The 23909-nt window shown below is 38.9% G+C and overlaps 1 non-coding gene across 1 annotated transcript; it reads right to left on the reverse strand.

Moving 5' to 3' along the window:
- Nucleotides 1–13462: 13462 nt before the first annotated feature.
- Nucleotides 13463–13533, reverse strand: Trnag-gcc (transfer RNA glycine (anticodon GCC)). The gene has a single exon. It is a non-coding gene; the product is annotated as a tRNA-Gly (tRNA).
- Nucleotides 13534–23909: the final 10376 nt, after the last annotated feature.

Below are 23909 nucleotides of genomic sequence, written 5' to 3' on the forward strand. Positions count from 1 at the left end.
TTCAACATGCGCCTGAGATTTAGATGCTAATTGATCTCGTTTCACTGACTATTGCCGATCAACGACCGGAGATCGTGTTCGATATCCCCCCCTCCCCTCCCCCACGTGATGGGCTCTAAATGTGTCGCCATTGAAGCCCCAGTTCACAGAGTCCGGGATTTCTCTATTCACCGGGCTCGCACCTGTGGCGGGTTCTAATCCCGCCCGCACCACCTGCCGCATGGACAGCTTGTCCGGACAGGGGATGAGAGCACGTGCGTGCATGACCGAGAGGTGAGTCACGCCAGCTGCGTGGTCCGTCAGGCTCGTGCTGACCAAAACAAGAGCCGTGAGTGGTGGTACACAGGAGCCGGTCAACCGTGTCGGGAGGTCGAGTGGAGCCGGTCAACCGTGTCCGGTACTCAAGTGGTGCCGGCGAGCAGAGGAAACAGCTCGAGGATAGTGCATGGTCAGTGACGCAGATGACGTCATGATTAGAGTGTTGTGACGTCATCTTCTTTTTTAACCAATTATTTTATGTAAAACATGAGGTTATGCAGTTTCCGGTGTTTGAAGATTTGACTAAGGCTGGATGTTTTATATTTTAGATCACACAAATTCATTCTACAGTACTGTAGTAAGGTATCTTTCATGTACGATAAAGTACCAGTTACTACCATGTCGGTTTATGTGGAGCAGATTGTACCTATTTCTTTGATAAATGAATATTGTGTAGTCATTTTGAGCAGCCTTTACTAACCCAAACACTCATCCCCTCATAAACAGACGTCACTCAGCGTCAAGAGTTACTGGCTATTGAACGTGTGCTCTACCACTAAACTATACCACCACTTGTATTGTCCAAGAGTTTCAACATAGGCTCACCCCGCGGTTAGGAATCGTCAACGTATCAAAATATTTGAAAACAACCAAAACTAGGACGTAATTTACTGATCCTACTCAGCATAATATAGTACTCAGCCAAACTTGGGAGAACGGAAAGCCAACCGTCTATGCAAAAGAACGCCTGACTAAATCTAATTCTATCTCAAACTTAACAAAGTTTTCTAACGAAACTTTTAGCTCGGGTACGCTAGGCAAATAATATCGTCGTTCAAGTTCAGACGAGTTTCGATGTAATTTCTAAACCTTCACAGCATTCCCCACACACCGCCCTTCTCCCCACATTACCCGGTGTGTGTGTGATGAAAGAACCCGCATGTTTCTAGCCCCTGGGTACCAGTGCCCCACCCACAGCCGACACCGAGACCCTCGCTCATTTTACGCTGTACCCCACCACAACATCAAAGCTCGCTCGCTCTCGGCATCTCGCATTACCTCGTCTAACGCGAGACTTGACTCACAAGGGGGGGGGGGGGGGGGGGACTTCAATCTAGAACCCTGCTATTCCGGGCTGAAAAATTGACGGAGATCGCAGCCATCTCTCGCTAGTTACAAGACGAACTTTCCGCGTCCGTTACGATTCAAAGCCAAACATACAACAAATCACCCCGTCTTATCGCAGATCTGTGGACGCGCCGAGTAGAGGCTGGGCGACGGAAGAACGGGCGGTTTGAAGGGTGGGCGTCGCGGCGTAATTTGGTGGGTAAGAAAAAGAAGAATTTAAACTGTTTGGAGTGTCGCTATAAATAAAGGGAACAGAATCGTTACATTGTGTGTTTTTTTCTCTAAATTTTAATTATTACATTATAAAATATAAAATATGTATTACTTAATAAGAAAAAGTATAATAAGCTTTCAAAACATCATAAATTTAAATTATAATTTATTCCCATATTTAAAAAAAATAAAAATAAATATCAAATTGATTTCGTTTTTCATTTGTATTCTTATTCTTTTTTAATGTTGCAAATATTAAATTTAACAAAATGAAACAGAAATAAGATTAGTAAGGTTTTTATGTATTTGTTCCAATAAGGAAAGGCTTTGTTATCTAATTTGGTTGGACGCTATATCAACTCTCCGTCGGGAAGTTGATCATCAACTTTGTAAATTTGAACCCTGACCTCAATTTTTCGTTTGGAGCAAACTTTAAAGTAACGCCGACAAGATAATGAACGCGAGAACCACGTTCGACGCGCGAGATTCTTGTCTAACCAAAACACGTGGACACTCCTTCCGGCGCAGTAAAGCAAGTCTGACGTGTTTTGCCTTGTCTTATGTCTGTCTTATGTCTGTCTTATGTTTTTCTTACGTCTGTTTAAGCCGGTTGAACGAATTCTTCAAGTTCACCACCGGCCCCGCCACCAAAAAGAAATCCGGACATTACTCGAGATTTAAGTATTCCCTACGTCACTTCCGATTTGCCGCGAGTCGGGAAGGCTTACCACTTCAAGGGGCGGTAATTCCGGAAAACAAAATTATTGTCCCTTCCTCCGTCAACCCATCCCCCCAATCCCCCCCCCCCCCCCCTCCCACCCCAGAATCTTGTTCTATTCATTAACATTTTTTCATCGCACTCTCTCCGCTAACATAAGCCTTTTAAGCTCTAAAGTCAAACACTTTAAAAATGCTGCAAGCTCTTAAGTCTAAGAGTTTAAAAAAAAAGTAGCTCCCTCACAACAAAGCAGTTTTTAAAAGTTTTGTTTATGCTTTATTTTTTTCCACACGTAACTTAATCTTGTAAATTTTAATTCTCGTTTTTCTAAAATAACCATTACGTTTCTTATCTTATCTTAATTAACTGCTCCTACCCTGGCGAAGCTCTCTATTAAAACACTCACTAATCCCCTCACCTCGCCACTAAAACAAACAAAAAACCCCAAAACTTATTGCTAATTATCAAACAAGTTGAAGCATAATTTTAGCGCTGTCTTCCCTTTCATCCGCCGAAAGACCGAGGTCTATTTGCGCTGTTGACGACATGTTCCGACGTTTGAAATACCCCCGAAATTACCGCGTCTCGCCAGCCAGCCTCGCGTTTCCCCCACCGCGGGCACGTAATCTCGGCGTCTCGCGGCTCGTTCAGCGGGACAACCCATGCGGATCTCCGTTCTTGTCTTTACATGTGTACGCTGGAGTTATCTCCCCCACCCACAGGATGGTTTTAAAATTATAAACTTAGCATGTTTTTTTTTTACCAGGTCTGACCTTAACGAACCCTTTTATTTTTAATTTGAAAAGAAATAACTTCATCAAATATTTTGTTTTTGTTTTTCCATTCGTTTATTATCCTTGAACGTAAACTGTATTTTTTTCTGCAATCTTAGCATTAAACTGTTAATATAATACATTAAATAATGTCACAATTTATAAGGTCGAGGTCATATTATAAAGGCACATATTTACCTATGTTTATATACGTATATGAATGATTAGGTGGTGGAACGTGTGACAAAAGTTTTCAGTTCGGGTCCCAAGATCAAATCTGTAAGACTTTCAAGAGTCAACCCAGCAATAATGGATACCTGACTTATGCAAGGAAAATATATACATATATACAAATATATATATATACATATATATGTATGAGTATATATATATATATATATATATATATATATATATATATACAATATACATAGACATACATATATATATATATATATATATATATATATATATATATATATATATATAACTAGCTCAATATATATATATATATATATATATATATATATATATATATATATATATATATATATAGTTATATATATATATATATATATATATATATATATATATATATATATATATATATATATATATATATATATATATATATATATATATATGTATGTCTATGTATATTGTATATATATATATATATATATATGTTGTAGACATGAGCGTGGCACAAGTTTAATTACTCCCCATGTTACGTCCAAATTTTGTCGCAGTAATTCACTCGGACGTAATTTACGAGCCCTGTAGTGTACAGAAACACAGTCGTTCATTCGCTTGTCGGCCCGTGTTGCTTATCTCCCCTGCTGATGATCTATTTATTTGCCAACAAGCCGGAGTTCTCTCCCTCAATTATAGCCGAACGTACACGAGCATGGGGAAATACATATGTTATGTATTTTAACTATCTCTTGAGATTATTTTTTCTTCTTGTGAGTCAGACAGCTTGGTTTAAACAAAAACTTTCATTTTCAGACAAAATTAAACAAACAAAAAATTAACCATAAAGTATTTAAACAATTTATTTTTAAAAAATGTTAGCCAAATATTATCAAAATATCTAGTAGAACAAACTTATTTGAATATAGGTTGTAATATTTTTCTCCATAAAATGACACTTGCAATTTTATTCAATCAATTATTGTCTCATCACCAAATATATTGTTTCTGGTCTGTAAATGTGAAATACTACGAAAAAAAAAGAATAATTTATAATTTTTTAAAGATTTATTTTTAAGTAAAAGTAAGTTAAAAACTGAATTGATTTCTATATAGACCTAGTATTTAATATACAAATTAATTAATTCATTCTTGAAAGATAATTTTTAAAATGTTTATGGTTACAGTATTTTAGTGTGTTTACTCTCTTATAAAGCCAATAAACATGCAAATCAAAAAAAAATTCAAGTGCCCCCTCCCCACCCCCCCCCCCCCCCCAGGAGAAAAACGTCTTGAAGAAACACTGCGTTAAAGTTGATCAAGGGAGATTTAACTTTACTTTAAATTTATAACGTTATTTTTAGTGACTATTTTGGAAAAAAGTAAATTCTAATCGTGTAATTTACATTTTTTTTTAAATATTGTTTTGTATTTGATTTTCACAACCTCCCTTTATCAACTTAAACTCAGCTCCGTAATTAGAATGTCAGTACCGATAACTCATTCAGAAGAACGTTCTCTCCCCTCGTCAGAGGCTCACAAATGATTAGTGCGCGGGGTTAATTTTTTGAACAGCACCGGCTTGTTGTGACGTTTTTAAAATCACACGCGCACTTGATACGTGAGTAATTTCACGACGTCAGCTCGTCATTGTCTCACCTCACGTGAACGTTATCTTGCTGGTTTTTTTTTTTACCCAGAGTGAGCAAGAAACATCGGACTGTCTTAAAGGCTTCGTACATAGCTCTCTGTTAAAAACTTAAGTTTAAAAATAAATAAATAAATTAAAAAAAACCAAAAACATACGGAATGTCAACTCACCCCTTATATACTTACCCACAGCGCTATACCCGACCTACCACACATCATGCTGACACCATTACCCACAACACCACACCACGGTACAAACTTTTCACTACACCACATATCTTACACCACTGCCAACAGCAGCATAAACCACACCCCACACGTTACACCATTACCTACCACCCCATGCCCCGCTACACCAATAGCCACCACACAACACCACACGACACAACACACCCATATACCACTACCCACCAACCTATAACAATGTAGATACCCACCCCACCCCCACTCCCCGCCCCATGACAAAACATGTTGAACCATATCTGATGATTCCTTAAGATACAGGAACAACTGGCCGTCCCTCGTGAGAATACCATGGTTAAATATCGTGTTTTCTAGAAGGGTTGACAGGCCCGGAGGCTGGGGAGGTCGGAGGGGCGCGTAAAAAGGGGGGGGGGGTAGACATGACGCGAAAAAAAAGATTTTGAAAATCGAAAGAAAATTGCAACAAGGATATTCGAATCTAACAATTCATCTTTACGAAAGCTAATAAAACGCAAACCCATACACACATACACACACAAACTCACCCAGACACGACACACACGCACAAAAATATATACATACACATACAACACGTACGAATATACATATAACACACCCAATACATATATATATATATATATATATATATATATATATATATATATATATATATATATATATATATATATATATATATACATAATGTTTTTTGTGTAATGTAGCGCTGAACACGTATTTGTTACAGTCTGACCTTGAAAAGTTTCTTTATGTCTCTGACACTATTAACCTGCAACATTTAAGTTTGAAACAATCCAGCGAGCATAAAAGCTCTGGCTTTGTAGAACGTCGGAGAAAAATGAAAACGCCAATTAACCAATCAACGACGACGCACGAGAGAATAGAGACAGCAGGATTTTTCCAGAAAACCACAGAAATTAACGATCCCTGAACGGTGCTGTCTGGTTGTGCTGTCTGGTTTTCTGTCTGGGAAACGTTGAAACACCTGGCTCTCATTGACAGTAAGGAGACACTTGTGACTCCTTGTCCATCACAGATAACACACCTGTAAGAGAACGGGCCGAGAGGTTTAAGGGGAAATCAAGACACGACAGAATCTTGCAGTAGCGATCGTCGCTAACTGGATTAAATTTCGATTCTTAGCAGAATGTATATTATAATAACAGTCCGATTGTAAACTGAATACACAAGTACCGAGTTCGAACCCCAGCAGATGAGTCAGGAAGAATTTAATTCAAACACTAGAATTTAGAACGAAGAAGAAGAAAAGCAGACCGAACGGTTTCTACACTAAGTATTCGATAAAGTAGTATGGTTAACATTATGCTCTGCTTACAAAAGAATTAATTTGAGGAAAAAATATGTTTCATTTATTTTATTTTTATTTTTTTTGAAAATGAGTTTCTTAAAAGTAACAGATAATACAAAATAACAACATCAAAAAACAAATAAAAAATATTTTTAAAAAATACAACAACCACAGTATGTTTAAATCTAGTATAAAATAAGTTCAACTTTGTTGCACTCCCTCATAATATTTTCATAAAATACAAAATGAGAATAATACTAACACCATCTTTAGAACATAGCGGTGCTATGTACTAAAACTTGTCTAACACTAAATAGAAACACAAATCGATCAATTTAAGACATATTTTAATTCTTCCAACCAACCACTCAACAAACACAGTGCCAGTTTGTAGGACTACTCAAGTTGTCCAAGAACAGAAGAAACTTTATTTGAACTGGTCTAATTACAACATGTAAGCAGCTAAACGATTGGGTCGTCGTTCACAGTTACATACGACACCTTCAGCTTTTAGTGTATGACACCATTTTAAATGACACCTTAAGTTTTAGTTACATGACACCTGCTGACATATGACACCTTCATCTTTTAGTTATGTGACACCATTTTAAATGACACCTTAGGTTTTAGTTACATGACAGCATCTTGCATATGACACTTCATCTTTTAGTTATGTGACACCATTTTAAATATGACACCCCCAGCTTTTATTTACATGACACCATCTTACTCACGACACCCTCAACCTTAATTACACGACACCCTCAACTTTTGGAGTCCGATACACTTAGTCATCACCAGTGATGCAATTCATGTGCAGCAGTTATCTCACAATAACGGTCAACCGTCTTCTTTGATTGACTATTCATAACCTTAACATATTTATAAAAGACGACCCAACCTCTTCGATTACAATATTAGAGAAAAAAATTCCATGCCCGGAAAAAAAAATATGAATAATGTTTCTCCCAGAAGCCATAGATTGCCTATAAACCATGGTATTTAGCCATTACGGAGACATCTTGTGGATCGACCCCGGAAACGTTAACTGGGCGTGGCACGGACATGTGCATGGGTAGCTAACCAACCCTACACAGATTTGCTTTTTATTCAAATTGATTTGTAAAAAAGCTCCTGAGTTACGGTCCTTGCCGGGTGACAAGACGAAGGCCATGGGAAGATTTCCATTACAATTTTTCTTCGTCTGAGCCAACTCATGGCTCGCCATGTCGTCAAATAAAATTGCCATCCGTTTATTTGTAGACACGCGCTGCTGTAAATGTTCTATGAGGACTTTATATGTATACTATATAGCTCGATTCCCAAAGCTGAATCATAAAACAAGATATCTCAAACATATAAACCCGAAGTTGTATTTGTCGTATATATATACAAACATTTAAATCTAATAATCATTTATACATAATTAAATACCTAATTTAAATCAAGGAAAATAAATTCAAATAATAAATGAGGTGCATTTATTTATATCTTGTATTTTCACAATTGTAAATGTTATAGACCAGAGGCGTAACGACAGGGGGGGGGGGGGGGGCAAAATAGGTTGGGAAAAATATTAAAAGCTAATTTTAGATGCAGTTTTGAATTATAAATATACAAAAATATATGGGGGGTGGGGCGCCAAATTGAAAGTTTGTCCCCGGGCGCGGGGAGGGGTCGCTACGTCTCTGTTATAGACGACATAAACGTGTTTGATCACGACATGATTTATAAAACAAGATGTTTGATGTGATGTGTGAACCATAATAATAAACATGTTGTGTTTGTGTCTGTTTCGACATTGATAAAGCTACAGTTAGGTGTGGGGGTGTGTGGGTGTGGGAGCGGTGCGGTCACCCTTACCTAACGCAGAAATACAGAATACGTAGAAAACAATCAAGAAATTTCGAAGTTCTGATTTGATGTTATGTCATAACATCTTTGAAATAAGTTTTATACACAGAACATTAATGCTCCTGAATGATTAACGCCACGGTAATATACGGCTCGAAGCGAGGACTGATAACTAAATCAAACTGAGGAATTGTGGGACATGTAATATGGCCGCCGGGACGGAGATAGCCGAATTTGTTCCGGGGTCCAAGCTTTGTTCCCGCTTGGTCGAGTCTTCACGCTTGAGTTCACGCATCAATTTCTCGTGGATGTTTTCTGCGAGATTGGGAGAGGGCAGGAACACATTTTGACTCAAGGGAAATATAAAGGAGGAGAACTCAACTACCAGAAGTATGACCTAAAGGGGCAGAACTCAACTACTAAAAGTATGACCTAAAGGGGCAGAACTCAACTACTAAAAGTATGACCTAAAGGGGCAGAACTCAACTACTAGAAGTATGACCTAAAGGGGCAGAACTCAACTACTAAAAGTATGACCTAAAGGGGCAGAACTCAACTACTAGAAGTATGAACTAAAGGGGCAGAACTCAACTACTAAAAGTATGACCTAAAGGGGCAGAACTCAACTAATAGAAGTATGAACTAAAGGGGCAGAACTCAACTACTAGAAGTATGAACTAAAGGGGCAGAACTCAACTACTAGAAGTATGAACTAAAGGGGCAGAACTCAACTACTAGAAGTATGAACTAAAGGGGCAGAACTCAACTACTAGAAGTATGAACTAAAGGGGCAGAACTCAACTACTAGAAGTATGAACTAAAGGGGCAGAACTCAACTACTAGAAGTATGAACTAAAGGGGCAGAACTCAACTACTAGAAGTATGAACTAAAGGGGCAGAACTCAACTACTAGAAGTATGAACTAAAGGGGCAGAACTCAACTACCAGAAGTATGACCTAAAGGGGCAGAACTCAACTACTAGAAGTATGAACTAAAGGGGCAGAACTCAACTACCAGAAGTATGACCTAAAGGGGCAGAACTCAACTACTAGAAGTATGAACTAAAGGGGCAGAACTCAACTACCAGAAGTATGACCTAAAGGGGCAGAACTCAACTACTAGAAGTATGAACTAAAGGGGCAGAACTCAACTACCAGAAGTATGACCTAAAGGGGCAGAACTCAACTACTAGAAGTATGAACTAAAGGGGCAGAACTCAACTACTAGAAGTATGAACTAAAGGGGCAGAACTCAACTACCAGAAGTATGACCTAAAGGGGCAGAACTCAACTACTAGAAGTATGAACTAAAGGGGCAGAACTCAACTGCCAGAAGTATGACCTAAAGGGGCAGAACTCAACTACTAGAAGTATGAACTAAATGGCTCGGATATATAAAGGGGAAGACCTTAATTACCAGAAGTATATATATATATATATATATATATATATATATATATATATATATATGACATTTTTTAAATCAATATTTTGGATAATACATTAATGATCTATGTATTCATTCGTGTAATGATATTGTTTGTAAAAAGAAAGAAATATCGATTGCCAATTGTATAAATAAATTAACGGCTACAATTAACAATGCTCATTGTCTACGGCCATTTTTTTCCTGGCAACAGATTGCAAAACATGTGCAGATAATGCAGGCGCAGGGGCCATAACTTTAATGCTTCAATTATTTTCGCATTTCTCATCGATTTTATTGATTGGAGTTCTTTCATTCGATAATCACAAACACGGGCTGTGTGAATCTCATTCCTTTTTTTTTTAAAGTGCGTTTATTTGGGAAGGACATTTATTGTTGTTTGATTGAGCTTATTGTGTGAAGTACGGTAGTTGCTAACATAAGGACGTCATTGTCGTTGTCTATAGGCTTAATATGATAGCCCAGTTGTGTGATTGTAAACTTCACGTATTTACGTACAATATGAAAGCAGTTTGCGTTTTTTCACCCTCTTTTTGTCCCATGATATATATATATATATATATATATATATATATATATATATATATATATATATATATATATATATATATATATATATATATATATATATATATTTATTTATTTATTTATTTATTTATTTATTTATTTACTTATTTATTTATTTATTTATTTATTTATTTATTTATGTATCTTATACACAACATGGGGAAATTGTGAATTATTGCCTAGATAAATTCAGGAAAGGGTGGAAAAGACAAAAAAGTACTACTCGGAAAATTACAAGCTTAAAAACTAAAACCAATTACTTTTTGACCGACATCCACAATCCATTTTCAATTACTTGTCTTTTGTAAGTAAAACCCAAATAAATGCCCCCACCACACCACCGTCCCTCATACACACACCAAATCCAATGAGTGTAACGGGACGGATAAGTAGTTTCTATTTTTACTCTCGTCACCCCATTGTTTTGTCCCGTGTGCAACATGTTGCGGTGATGGGTACGCGTAGGGGACATAATAGCATGTGATCTGGGCGTAATGCGAGAAAGTAAGCGCCCCTTGTCCTGATTGTTTTTTTTTTTTTCTTGTGTCAGTCTAGTGTAGCGCACAAAAGCTGTGCAGTGTTCAATCCCTTTTACGCTGAGCTTACGATAGATCGTACTATGAGCTCTGGTCTATCACTCTGATTTGTTCTTTGTTGGGTGTTTTTTGAGCGGTGTATCAAAACGAAAGTTGAATCCGTTCATGGGTTTGTAAGCGATAATATAACTAATTCACAGAATAAATAATTTATATATATATATATATATATATATATATATATATATATATATATATATATATATATATATATATATATATATATATATATATCTTTATATATAAATTATTTATTCTGTGAATTAGTTATATAATTCACAGAGTAAATAATATATATATATATATATATATATATATATATATATATATATATATATATATATATATATATATATATATATATATATATATATTATTTTACTCTGTGAATTAGGTATATTAAGTTTGTGTGTGTGTGTGTGTGTGTGTGTGTGTGTCACCCAAATAGACATAAACATTTCCCTTTCAAACATGACGGTCTATGGGGCAAATGAAGTGGAGTTCACTCAGTGTTTCTTCCAGACTTTTTTCTCCGGGGGGGGGGGGGGGGGCACTTGAAATTTTTCGGGGGGGGGGGGGGCGGACACAGTTAAAAGTATATATTTTCTATATAAATTATATAAATTTCATTTCGTTCGGGAGGGGGGGGGGGCGGTAAAAAATTTTCCAGGGACAGTCTACTAACTTATAGACATACAGGCCTCAATTAGGTATGTGTAGGGGTTGGCGAGGTCGAGTCAGTGAATCTCATGGTTACTTAGCCGAAAAGTACTGAGTTCGAAACTCTGGTCAGATCAGGCTCGATAACTTGTGTTAATCAACACCTTCTAGGAGAGAAAACTCCAAAATCATCTTGCAGATTGATCTTCGATGGACAAAGCATTACTGTGCTTAACAGGTAGACACGTAAAACGTAATTGTATTGGGGGATTTCACGTAAAAATTACAACTAAGAACGAAGATGTAGAAGACATAGTTTTTGTGTGTGTATAAGCCTTTACCTCTCGTATAGAATATAGTGAGAAATATAGTTTAACTGACATTAGCCCCCCCCCCCCCCCCCCATGGCCGGATCTATTGACAAGACAAACTGGTCTCAACTGTTGATTTGTAAAACTCTACTGCTATTATACCTGGGGGATTAAACCTACTCACGCCCGCTAATCCTCCACGCACAATATCACTCACAACACGCAATACCCTTCAAACTAATCAAACGGATTAGATTTAACATTTGCGCGCTAGGAAACATTACCCTTTCCCCAAGACAAAGGCTGGGAATCTACTTTCAGCACATCGTGAGTTGGTTTTTTGGGGCGGATTAAAAACAATTACATTGTCCTTCTCTTTTTACACGACGCCATTGTCTAACGCCGCGATATGCGTGCGATCTTTCGGTGGCGCGTGCATTGTCACCCCTCGGTGCTCACCAACCCTGCACGTCCATTACCGCCACACCTGTTGCCACGAAATCAAGGCGGCCACATGTGGCCAGCTCTCGCCGTGTGGCCGTTAATGCGCCACATAAACTGATGTCCACCGACAATCGGTTTTTGTTGATCCAATTATTTCAAACAGAAATTAGAAAGCGTAACGAGGGGTGGCTAAAGAATTAAAAAATTAAATAGTGTACATGTAAGGCAGGGGTGGCTATAGAATAAAAAAATTAAATAGTGTACATGCAAGGCAGGGGTGGCTAAAGAATTTTTTAAAAATAAAATACTGTATATGCAAGGCAGGGGTGGCTAAAGAATAAAAAAAAAAATAGTGTATATGCAAGGCAGGGGTGTCTATAGAATATAAAAATTGACAAGGGGTGTGGAGCCCCAGGATGCTGACCCGGGGTTGACAACCTGGGACGACCGTAGCCGAACCCCCAGGACAGACTATATATGACAGACGACCCGTATAAAAAGAGTGGTTTAGTGGTAGAATACTCGCCTGCCACGCAAGTGACCAGTGTTCGATTCCCGGTCGAGTATTCTACCACTAGACCACCGATGCTCACATTAATAGTTTCTGAAGATTACTCATACTTCATAAAACGCAATATGTTATTTAGAAATAACTGCTTCATACATTTCCTTACACTTTATGTTAAACATTGTTAAATTATTTCACACGCTATATATTTTAAGTATGTTTTCTTAAGATTTGAAAGTGTAATTTTGAAAGAGGCATTGGTAGAGGTAGAATACTCACTTGCAGGCGATGCAATATTCTTTTTTTTTATTTAGCAGCCTTAGAATTTATGAGAGTTGTATTGAGACTCCTAGACAAGTTAACAACAACTAGGCATTTTTTTTTGGTTCCATAACAGGTGCATCTAACTCAAAAACACGTTCGATTGCGTTGAATCAGTATTACGTGTCAACTGAACTAGATACTCAAATACTTAACAATCAATTGTCTGTAATTTACTTTGCTCAGTAACGCTATATTTGTCTTTTTTTTTTTTGGATAAAAAAAAATTGAAATAAAAATTACGCAATATTATTTTTGAAATATGTTTAAGAGGGTTTTCCTAAAAAAAATTGCATCGACCGGGAATCGAACCCGGGTCACCCGCGTGGCAGGCGAGTATTCTACCACTAGACCACCGATGCTCACAAGTGATTGATCCATTTTAACTAAACATTGATTTTACCTGATAAAACGAAGAAAAAATGTACTGAACAGGTAAGCCAGATTAGCTCCACGCCTTAAGGGACTGACCTCCCCCCCCCCCCATACAAGCATCTCTAATTTTAGCACACAATATCAGTAAATTTACAGGTACATAGACGTGTTAACATAATATTACAGTCTGTAGATAGAGGAGGCCAAGTCATCAACTCAACAAAATTATCTATCTTGCACTGTAGAGACCTTTCTCTCTTGGGACCAATGTCTGCATTGACCAGTATTGTTTGTCACTAGCAGCACCTGTCAAACTCATTCTTGGAATCATTCGATAAAATGTAGCAGAGTTCATAGTACATGGATATGGTACACGGGTTAGTGTTGAGGTTTCTATCTATGGATATGGTACAATGGTTAGTCTTTAGGTTTTTATCTATGGATGTGGTACAATGGTTAGTGTTGAGGTATCTATCTATGGATATGGTGCTATGGATAGTGTTGAGGTTTCTATCTATGGATATGGTACAATGGTTAGTCTTTAGGTTTTTATCTATGGATATAGTGCAATGGTTAGTGTTGAGGTTTCTATCTATGGATATGGTACAATGGTTAGTCTTTAGGTTTCTATCTATGGATATAGTGCAATGGTTAGTCTTTAGGTTTTTATCGATGGATATAGTGCAATGGTTAGTCTTTAGGTTTTTATCTATGGATATGGTACAATGGTTAGTGTTGAGGTTTCTATCTGTACAGGACTGATCTAAATACTACATGAGCTAACCAACCCAGAGACAGTTAGCTGGTCATTTCGCCAATTATCCACAGTGTATATGTCTATGTCTATTCTTCAAAGCACAGTTACCTGTCATTTCATCTTTTCAAGGCTGATGTGTCCATGTAATTTTATCATATAAAGGCCAATGACCATGTCATTTCATTCTACCAAGGACGGCGACCTAGTCATTTGGTCTTAAAATCCGTGTGTACTTATTTACTTAATACTTTTGGGATTAATCCGGATTATATACCCCCCCTCCTTCCATATTAATCCACCTTTAACCACAGCTCTGATCCTGTAACATCATCTATCTACCCCCCCCCCACCCCTCACATACATACACATACACATATTCCCGTCCTTACCTTGTGTTGTCACCCCTCTTTGTCACCAGCACACAATGCGCGGCTAATGACAACAAGCTGTGCAACAGGCTGTTGACACAAATCTCTTCAACTCAGTGCGCACCGTATTTTTATGGTCGCATTAAAAAACGCACCGATTCGCGTTCTGCGCGCTTCGTTAAGCACATCCGTTCATCTCTCCTATTGCTTTCCTTCTAAAAATAGCGCACGCTTCGGTGTGAAGCGCAGGCCTTGTTAATTACTCTCATCTTTCGTCCGTAACAGATCGAATTTAAAGCTGTGCGTGTAAATATACAGCTCAGCACAGTCGGTTAAAAATACAACAGTTGGCTAAACGATGAAAAAAAAACAAAAACTCAATTATTATTGGCTCAGTGCTTATAGTCACAATAAATAAAGGGCAATTAATCTACGTTAATGAGCATTCGAAAATATAAGACTAATTTTTTATTTTTGATGTTATTAAATTGAAAACTGTACTCATAACAGTCTAATATTTGCATTTTTTTAATGATTTATTTTTGTAAGTGAAGGGCGGATTGGGAGGGTCGTATCACATAGAGGCCTAAATCACAAGTACAATTTTCTTTTAGTTTTTAAAATATATAAGTTTTTGTGGCCATTGAATTTGGAGGGTCAATGACATTGTCACTAGTCCCTTTCACCCCCGGTAACTTTTGTTCTACCATTGCATACCTTTGTTCTGTTATACTCCTCCTCCCCCCCCCCCCCCGTCAGTTACCCACCCACGCCATTTTCCTCCATGGTGGTTGCCCCACTCGGTATTCTTGCAACGAAGAATAAAGTTAACAATGTTAAGTAAACAAAATATAATACTTTAACACGGATACTATAGCGGAATAGAGTCGTAGGCTCTAAGTGGGGTGTAGCTCAGTTTTACACGTCCCCAAAATGACTACATTGACATACTTAGACTAGCTACTGCTTCAGAATAAAAGTATTAACTACATTTTGTTTGATATATTTCAGTAAATAATACAAACCTTGCTCTTAATCCCATTTCAGGCTAAGACAAGTTTACATTATATATAGGAATTATCCAAACTTCTATTTAATTTTTCAACAAAGAATCATGATCATATAACATACATTTGTTACTAGTTCAATATACACTTATTGTTAATTTTATTTTTGTAAAGAATTTTGTACATTTCGCACGGCTTAACAAGCACGCTAATAGCCTGTACTTAATGAAAACAATTAATGAACACCTGTCACCACACTAAACCAAATCTATTATTCTAGCATCAGTACCGCTGGACAAAAATTATTTCACAAAGGTATCTATTCTTTCTACATCGAGTACTAGGTTTCTGATACATTCATCCTGTGTTGTAGTACCTTCAGTGCTGCACACTCGTTGATTTTGTGAGTGTGTGCACTAAATTGAACCCGACAGCTATAGTTAAAGCACTGACTAAAGTCCCGCCCTAAATGAGACAGCAGGCGATGCAGGCTAGCAGAAGTGTACTGAAGTATAGCGGCCTATGCACTGTCTCGACTGTTTCACGGATGGACGATTTTGATACGGGTGCAGCGTTCATTTTTACTGCGTTAATATCTTTCTAGCTTCAGAATTTGTTCGTTTCAATATCTTTGTAGCTTTAGAATTTGTTCGTTTCAATATATTTCCAGCTTTAGAATTTGTTCGTTTCAATATCTTTCTAGCTTTAGAATGTGTTTCAACTGTACGAGGCGTTTGTTTAGCTGACACCGACAAGTAAAAATGTTTTCAATACCAATACAATTTTAAACCAAACCTGGTAGACAGCCCGATAAACCGTGAACATATTAACATAGTTTTTGTCTTACAACCCCAGTTAAGCCAGAACAAATGTACGCGAGCCCTTGGTATACAAAGCATGCCAACGTAATACTGGATCACACAACCTTTGCCAATTCAAAAAAAACTTACAGCATAGCCTACGTTTCAATAATATGTATGTCTTTATTCAAAACTCAATTTTATTTTTAAATCACACACAAAACTACATCAACTTTACACTTCTCCCTTACTCTATGTAGATAGAAAACCACTAAATGCGAACTTTAAATAGACAGAATACAATAGTTTGTACCGTATATTTCCATTTTGCTATTCGTTCAACATTTTGTAACGAACTCGGGTCTTTTATAGGAGATTTTTTTTATCCATATACTTGTCTGGTTAGTCCATATCGTGTTCTTTGTCATCCATATAGGCCTGCTCATCAAGTATAAAATTGTCGTATTTGGAAGGAGGGGGTTACTGTCATGCAAACCATTATATGCCCCTAGTACGTGTGTCTAATATATGTGTGATGCAATGGATTGAGGTTACCTAGGATAGATTTACATTTATCATACAAATATAAAACAAGTGATCCTTTGAGTGTGGTAGTAATCAGAATAATCTTACAACAAATTTAATTACAACCACGCCTTTTGAAATACTTGTTTGAAAGAGTAATAGTTTACCTCTTTAACTTTATATCAAATATCGTCCATTCACTCTCAGAAAAAAACAAACAAAAAACTAATATCTTTTATTTATCTATCATAATCAGCTGTGTGAACGTAAGATTCTTGGCAGGGGTGTGGGGTAAGGAGTCGACTTGAATGCATAGTCTATAGCTAAAATCTCTATTTTTATATGTTATCTAAATTTCAAGATCTGTATCATTTCAGAGAGAACGTATAAAATAAAGCATTGGTTAACAGAAACGGGACAAGATTCTCTGCAGGCTGCGGCATTTGTCGTTGACGACAGCAAAACAAATCAACTTAATGTGAAGAACATGGCGCCGGGAAATGTTGCCTGATGCAGATGGTACGTCTAACCCAGCTTTACACCCTGGTGTTAATTACGTTAGAAAGACCTGCAATAAATAGCATTAAGGCAGACTGAATGTGGGGTGAAGTGGGGATAGTACAAGTAAAAGAATATCAAGGGGTGGGCGATTGGCAGGGGGGGGGGCTCTCGATTAGAAACAATAACAAACTGCTACCCGGGGAGAGGTCGGAGGGTACACTCGCAACATCCGGTGCCTAATACGATTCACGCGGTACAATACATCCGCTCATGCGCAACAAGAAGTGTTTTCACAAATAAAACGGTGCAACGACATGATGAGGGTAATAAAAAAAAGTGTCATGAAATTTGTTGTTAGATCTTTGACAAATTATGGACACACAGAGGGTTGAGTAGACGAGAATATTTTTAGTTTGTTTTTTTTTATACACGGACAAAAAGACGCACAAATAAACTTTAATTATGGTTGGAGATAATTATTGGATACATTTCAACAACCTTTGATGACGTGAATTTATGTTTTATTTTTTTTGTAAACTATTTGTCAGCAATAACAACATCTGGTCGTGACATCAGGTGTCATCAGGTGACATCAGGTGACATTAGGTGATATCAGGTGACATCAGCTACGTAATGTCACCACTGACCACATGTCATAATGACATCAGGTGACATCAGGTGTCATCAGCTACGTAATGTCACCAATGACCATATCTCACAGTGACATAAGGCATCACCTCTGACCACATGTTATACTGACATCACCACTGACCACATGTTATACTGACATCACCACTGACCACATGTTATACTGACATCACCTCTGACCACATGTTATAGTGACATCAGGCGTCACTACTGACCATTTGTTTATTGTTAGTGTCCATACCACAACTTCCTACAGGTATAGATTGTATAATCTAATGTTGCACAAGAAGCAAGTCATTGAATTAAGTACGTTTTGAAAACTATAACAATCATGAATTTAAAAGATTACAGATGTTTAGTATAGGACAAGAGAAAGACGCTAAAACGGTATGTTTAAAATTGTTATTTATTTACATTACATAAAAAGTCATCCCAGCCCCACCCACTCTCCACAATATTTCAAGTTAAAATATACAGATGCAGAGGGAGGGGATGGCGAAGGATGGTCTTTTCGCCCTGAGGCTCACAATTTTCTAATTCCAGTCTAGGCATTGATATGACTGTTAAATATTAATTTAATTAAATGAAATTATATATTTTATTTTAATGTTGTATTATAGATTTTATTTAGAAAAGCTGTACAACTTTAAAATTTTGAATAATTTACCAGATGATTTCCTGAATATTTAAAAACCAAAGGGTACACAGTTGCCTAATTAACTATCGGTATCCAAAATCCAATCCATGTATTCTATCCCCCTCCCCCCCTTCCGTACCTGACATAACATACGCTCGGTTGTGTCCCCTGCACGCGTCACTGCCACCGTCTTCCACTATCTTCACATCGGTCTTTAGAAACGTCGGCAATAAATGTGTCATGGCCCGGACGTCTTGGACAAATTACCGGCGATTGCGACCATCTTTTCACCCCATCAAACCTGGGCGCATTGTTGCACGGGACTCACCTGGAAATACCTGAACCATATCCAGGTAGTGTCATCCGATGCGTCTGCCAAGAAATGGTGTTATTCTTTCACTAGATTCTGTCTCAGGGTTTGCTATTCATACCCAGCCCAGGCGGAACGGCGAAGTACGCACACGACTCGCCCCCCGGGGGTGGGGATGTTAATAACGGGTGTATTAAACACTGAAACACTTAACAGTTAAAAAGAAATGACCCGAGTGTTTATGTTGGGAAAGTGGTGGTGGGTGGAGAGTCCTGGTAGAGAATTAATACCAGGGTTAACCCTTTTGTGGGCATCGAGTGAGGGGAATCTAAAGGAGCAGCGTGTCTTGTTTGTGGTACACAAGGGGTTAATTGTTGGTTCTGTGTTGGTTAAGGGTTGATATTGTTGTGGGAGATGGGTGTCACTGGCGAAATCAACAAGACTAGAACCGAATTCGATGGAGGAGCTGTTTTTGTTACGTCATTGAAGGCACACGGAGGTGTATTAGTGGGACTGGATGACGTCATAGAACACACAAGGAGGTGTATTAGTGGTTAGGTGTCAGTCTATCAACCACGTCACCGAGAAACGCTGGGAGTATCCACGCAGGGAAGTAGAAACTACATTCAGACAACACATTCAAACAACACCCTCCAAGACATTTATAAAACGTTCCCCGGGAAGTTTTCTCAAACAAGGCAGCCTTATGTGGTAGTTGACACTTGATCACAGCACACACTGACTGGTTGACAAACTTCAGTGACCATGCTTTACGTCACAGCTGTCAGTTTTATTTGCTGCCTCAGGGACTCGTCCAATCGAATCCACAGCATCACCACAGCAACACCATAGCAGGGATTGTAAGGCTACATCATCACCGTTTTACTAAGCAATGGCTACAGAAGTATATTTTTCAAACCAAATTTAGTTTTATATGTATTGTCTGAACAACTAATGGTTAGGCAGTTCATCCCTAAAACACCACCCACACACCAAACACCACCCACACACCACCACCCAATCACCAAAACACCACCCACACACCACCACCCACACACCAAACACCACCCACACACCACCACCCAATCACCAAAACACCACCCACATACCAAACACCACACACACACTTAAACACCACCCACACACCACCCACATACCAAAACACCACCCACACACCAAACACCACCCACACACCACCACCCAATCACCAAAACACCACCCACACACCACCACCCACACACCAAACACCACCCACACACCACCACCCAATCACCAAAACACCACCCACATACCAAACACCACACACACACTTAAACACCACCCACACACCACCCACAAACCAAAACACCACCCACACACCTAAACACCGCCCACACACCACCCACACCACCCACACACCAAACACCGCCCACACACCACCCACACACCAAACACCACCCACACACCACCACACACATACCAAAACACCACCCACACACCAAAACACCACCCGCACACCACCCACATACCAAAACACCACCCACACACCAAACACCACCCACACACCACCACCCAATCACCAAAACACCACCCACACACAACCACCCACACACCAAACACCACGACACCTTGTGTACTTTAGAAGTCTTATGCGCCTATTGATGAACGCGATGTATGGCGCTCGGCAAAAAAAAATATCTTTTCGTAATGTAGCTTGTTTTATTTATTTCCTTAGACAGAAAACCTTTTCATTCAATTTGAGTCACGCTGACCTCACGAGTCACATGATATTTTAGCCTGGGTAAAAATTGGACCACCTCCGGCCTGGCGGTACGGTAAACCAAATTTAGATAAAGTGACCTCTGTGGGCTGATGATACGCTGTCCACCCACCCAGTGCCGGGTCCGGTCAGCTCTCCGGCGCGACCGGAAAATTTACGACGGTCACCCTGAGCGTCCGGCCAGCCCCGCAGTGCGCCTTGACCAGTCTTAACACGTCTTCAAGAAGCTGACAGCGTAGTAGCAGTGGTCAGTAGCGTCACAGAGCGGGGTTAGGACCGCAGTGGGTGTCAACTGGACCTCGTGACGCCACTGGGTACAGTTGGTGATCAAATGTCTACAGTTTCACCCGACACCCCCCCCCCCCCAACCATACAACACAAGACTAGATAAATGTATGCCTTGAAATATTTCACTCCGAATGCTGTTGACATGTAGTATTTTGTGTCCCGACATGGGGCGACTTAGTAATTGCACAAAATTATTGTGTGGGTGGACAGTCCCCGCATACCTGCTGTTAGCACCAAGCAAAAGCTATGTTTGGAATGTTCCAGAAACTTATCTTAGACCAGACCTGACCTGCTATAGACAATATATTTTGTACAAAACAGTTACAAGTTAGAGCCAATTTATTGAACCTGTGTGTCAATATTCAGGTGAATTTCATGTTTCTGTGACCTCGGTCCATAAAGGTATATTGTGGTCAGCACTATGCCCAGCCTTGTTTACATTCGTCTTAACGGGGGGGGGGGGGGGGGGGCAATAGGGGTATGTAGATGAAATGTTGCCACCAGATCTTGTATCGTTAAATTTCAGCTGTAAAGAAATGTAATAGGCACAGGCGTCATAATACACAATCTGTCATTAACTCATCAGCTTAAGTACGCGTTCTTTGTGATCTCTTTGACAAGAAACTCCATACATGCTTCTATCGCTTAATACACAACTATATATCTCCTATTAGGGGTCATCCATTATGACGTCCACAATTTTTTGAGATTTTGGACCCCCCCCCCCCCCCCCCCGTCCACAAAAATCCACTTTTTTTCCTTATACAAGTCCATATGCGTCCACAAAAGTCAGTTTATTTACGGAACCCCCCCACCCTCCCGCGTGTGAACGTCATTAATGGATGACCCCTTACCACCACCCCTAACAATATGGGTGAACGGTAAAAAGTCACAGGAAAAAAAATATGTCCCCTAATACCCCCACCAAAAACAATATACCATTTAACACCACCACCCCTAACCCAATTATATCTCCCCTAACATCACCACGCCTAACCTCCCCAAACACCCCCCCCCCCCCCTAACCCAACAATATCTCCCCCCTGCACACGACCCTGCACATTCCTGACCTGCCCCATAAATTGAGATAATTAAATTATTTTTCACTCCAGCGGTGACGGTACTAAATATAGCTCGCAGGTCTCTGGTCGCAGATATTGGGTTCCAGAGTGTCACCCGGCGTCCTGGTATACCATGCGTCCACCCCCTCCCCCCCCCTGGCGTCCTGGCACACCATGCGTCCACCCCCTCCCTCCCCCTGTATCAGTCACACGCCCCTGCTGTCATGTCCCGCATCCAAATTTTGGTATTGAATCACGTGATTATGGCGGGCAGTCTATAAATAGCCGCCAATCGTATCAATCACCGCCTCACTGCTTATAGAAAACATTATTGGGAGAAGTGTTTTTATACGGAGTGGAAAGTGAAACGTTGCTTGATTAGATCATCTTAAAGAAATTAAAAAATATACTTTAAATATATTTATATATTTTAGACGTAAATGTAGGTATGTCGTCGAGGGGAGGGGGGGGGGGGAGGATTGGAATATAAAAAAAATTAACTCTGTTCTTTGACGTACAGAGCAAAAGATATTTTAAACTTCTACCAAGCTATGTTACGCTTGACGTGTTGAGCATGACTGGTTCAATGTTGATCGGTAGTAATGTTTAATCGTGTATTGTGGTGATGGCGTGTTCTGTAATGTATGCTAAATGTTGTATTAATGTTGAAAGTTAAAGAAGGCTGAAATTGGAATCAACGTGTCATATAGCGCATAACATGTTGAAACACAATACATTATTGTGTTGGAGGAAATTCCTTCTAAAATCGAATTTTGAATCATGAACAAGAAAATAATTTTAAATGTTATTCTGCACCAGTAGTTGATGCTGTGCATTTTCAATGGTAGATATTTGACTGCTTTAAATTTGTACTGCAACTTAAAGGAAAAGATGATAAAGTAACAAAACAACAAAAACTACGGAGCATAAATATTTGCTTTGAAAACAGTTTTAATACGTAGAGGGTCTTCACAGTTTATCGTTCTTTTGTTGAGCAACTTAACTTTTATCACTAGCCACAAGAAAACTAATAAAATATATCTATTTATAGTAGTCTGGGTAAACCCCAGGTTGAGAGGGTGGGGTGGGAGTGGGGGGGAGGGTCTATAACGGATGGGTATCTCCAGAGCTGACGTGTCATAAGAAACATGGCTATCGAGCCACGATTAGAATCTCAAAAATCTCAAAGACAGTTCGATTTTCCGAGGTGTTGGGGTACAAGGGGCGAGAACTTCCCGTGAAATGAACGTGTCGGGTTACGCAGGTAATAGATTTCTCGCCCGTGAAACTTCTCGAATTTTCTGCTTAGATCTAGAATCAACATTCTTTTAAAGGGGGGTGTTTTAAAAATAAATCGCTGACCTATTTTTAGATCAGGTCATGTGATTAGGGGAAGCTGTGTGGTCGAAATCTGGAGCATTCATCACTCGCACAGGCTGGTAGTGTCTGGGGGTCGGATATAACAATCTTTGAGCCGACTCAGCACAAATCTGTGCCAACTTTTTAACAATTCGTTAACATTTGCCTCCTGTGAGTTTCTTGTCATTTTAAGGTTAAAGATTAATCTTTTCATTTAGAGAACACAAAGCGCCTCTCCGTGTCTCACCCTCAACAGATTATATATATATATATTTAGACGGCACCTACCCACGAACACACACACAAACTAACCTATGCACATTAAGGGTTCAAACGGTTAAGG

Source organism: Physella acuta, unplaced genomic scaffold (assembly GCF_028476545.2).
Source record: "Physella acuta isolate Inbredline_101_S28 unplaced genomic scaffold, ASM2847654v3 ptg000647l, whole genome shotgun sequence".
NCBI classification, from domain to species: Eukaryota; Metazoa; Mollusca; class Gastropoda; family Physidae; genus Physella; species Physella acuta.